The sequence below is a fragment of the Triticum aestivum genome, chromosome 4B (genome assembly GCF_018294505.1).
Source record: "Triticum aestivum cultivar Chinese Spring chromosome 4B, IWGSC CS RefSeq v2.1, whole genome shotgun sequence".
In the NCBI taxonomy this organism is placed as follows: Eukaryota; Viridiplantae; Streptophyta; class Magnoliopsida; order Poales; family Poaceae; genus Triticum; species Triticum aestivum.
In genome coordinates this window covers 89,308,728-89,311,799 of record NC_057804.1, presented here as the reverse complement: position 1 = coordinate 89,311,799, position 3,072 = coordinate 89,308,728, and positions in this window count along the sequence as shown.

The following is a 3,072-nucleotide window of genomic DNA, read 5'->3' as shown; positions in this document are numbered from 1 at the left end:
TTAGTATAAACCAATGCAAAAACCTTATCAGTTTCTACTGTAACAAATCACAAAAATTATTATTCAACATTGCATACTAAATGTCTCTAAATATTTAATACTCATATCCTCAAATAGAATCATTAAACAAGCGAACATATGCAAACAATCCAAACATAACAGCAATCTGCCAAAACAGTATAGTCTGTAAAGAATGCAAGATTCATCATACTTCCCTAACTCCAAAAATTATGAGAAAAATAATACACTGTAGAAGATTTATAAGATCTCAATATGCAAAAAGTTTCAATATTATATCATTCTCTGACTTTTCTAGGGAATTTTTGCAACAGCAGTAAACTTTCTGTTTTGAAACAGCAACATGTATACTTGCAAAATCAGCATGGTAAAGGCTATCCTTGACATTTTTATTAAAAATATAGATGCAAAACATTATTCTAAATAACATAAAGCAAATACTAACAAAATAAAATGAAGCTCCAAGCAAAATACATATCATGTGGTGAATAAAAATATAGCTCCAAGTAAAGTTACCGATGAACGAAGACGAAAGAGGGGATGCCATCCGGGGCATCCCCAAGCTTAGGCTCTTGGTTGTCCTTGAATATTACCTTGGGGTGCCTTGGTCATCCCCAAGCTTAGGCTCTTGTCACTCCTTATTCCATAGTCCATCGAATCTTTACCCAAAACTTGGAAACTGCACAGCACAAAACTCAACAGAAAACTCGTAAGCTCCGTTAGTATAAGAAAATAAATCACCACTTAGGTACTGTTGTGAACTCATTCTAAATTCATATTGGTTTAATATATACTTTATTACAACTTCTCTATGGTTCATACCCTCCGATACTACTCATAGATTCATCAAAATAAGCAAACAACACATAGAAAACAGAATCTGTCAAAAACAGAACAGTCTGTAGTAATCTGTATCATTCGAATACTTCTGTAACTCCAAAAATTCTGAAATAAATTGGTGGACCTGAGGAACTTGTCTATTAATCATCTGCAAAACGAATCAACCTAAAATCACTCTCCTGTAAACAGTGGCAGCTAATATCGTGAGCGCAAAAGTTTCTGTTATTTACAGCAAGATCGCATAGACTTCACGCAAGTCTTCCCAAAGGTTCTACTTGGCACAAGCACTAAATAAAACATAAAACCACATCTAACCAGAGGCTAGATGAATTATTTATTACTAAACAGGAGCAGAAGCAAAGGACTAAAATAAAATTGGGTTGCCTCCCAACAAGCGCTATCGTTTAACGCCCCTAGCTAGGCATGATGATTTCAATGATGCTCACGTAAAAGGATAAGAATTGAAACATAAAGAGAGCATCATGAAGAATATGACTAGCACATTTAAGTCTAGCGCACTTCCTATGCATAGGGATTTTGTGAGCAAACAACTTATGGGAACAATAATCAACTAGCATAGGAAGGTAAAACAAGCAAATCTTTAATATTTTCAACACATAGAGAGGAAACTTGATACTATTGCAATATGTAGAAGCATGTGATCCTCTCTCATAATAATTTTCAGTAGCATCATGAATGAATTCAACCATATAACTAGCACCTAAAGCATTCTTTTCATGATCTACTTGCATAGAAATTTTACTACTCTCCACATAAGCAAATTTATTCTCATCAATAGTAGTGGGAGCAAACTCAACAAAATAAATATCATGTGAAGCATAATCCAATGGAAAATTAAAATCATGATGACAAGTTTAATGCTTATGTTTATTCTTTATGGCATACGTATCATCACAATAATCATCATAGATAGGAGGCATGCTTTCATCATAGTAAATTTGCTCATCAAAACTTGGGGGACAAAAAATATCATATTCATCAAACATAGCATCCCCAAGCTTGTGGCTTTGCATATCATTAGCATCATGGGTATTCAAAGAATTCATACTAAAAACATCGCAATCATGCTCATCACTCAAAGATTTAGTGCCAAACATTTTATAGACTTCTTCTTCTAGCACTTGAGCACAATTTTCCTTACCATCATTTTTATGAAAGATATTAAAAAGATGAAGCATATGAGGCAAACTCAATTCCATTTTTTGTTGTTTTATTTTATAAACTAAACTAGTGATAGAACAAGAAACAAAAAGATTCGATTGCAAGATCTAAAGATATACCTTCAAGCACTCACCTCCCCGGCAACGGCGCCAGAAAAGAGCTTGATGTCTACTACGCAACCTTCTTCTTGTAGACTTTGTTGGGCCTCCAAGTGCAGAGGTTTGTAGGAAAGTAGCAAATTTCCCTCAAGTGGATGACCTAAGGTTTATAAATCCATGGGAGGGGTAGGATGAAGATGGTCTCTCTCAAGCAACCCTGCAACCAAATAACAAAGAGTCTCTTGTGTCCCCAACACACCCAATACAATGGTAATACAAGTGCAATATGGATGGTAGATATAGGTTTTTGTAATCTAAAAATATAAAAACAACAAGGTAGCAAGCGATAAAAGTGAGCGTAGATGGTATTGCAATGGTAGGAAAAAAGGCCTGAGGTTCATACTTTCACTAGTGCTCTATCAACAATAATAACATAACTGGACCATATAACTATCCCTCAACATGCAACAAAGAGTCACTCCAAAGTCACTAATAGCGAACAACAAACAAAGAGATTATGGTAGGGTACGGAACCACCTCAAAGTTATCCTTTCTGATCGATCTATTCAAGAGTCCGTAGTAAAATAACACGAAGCTATTCTTTCCATTCGATCTATCATAGAGTTTGTACTAGAATAACACCTTAAGACACGAATGAACCAAAACCCTAATGTCACCTAGATACTCCAATGTCACCGCAAGTATGCGTGGGTATCATTATATGATATGCATCACACAATCTTAGATTCATCTATTCAACCAACACATAGAACTTCAAAGAGTGCCCCAAAGTTTCTACCAGAGAGTCAAGATGAATACGTGTGTCAACCCCTATGCATAAGTTCACAAGGTCACCGAACCCGCAAGTTGATCACCAAAACATACATCAAGTAGATCACGTGAATATCCCATTGTCACCATAGATAAGAACATG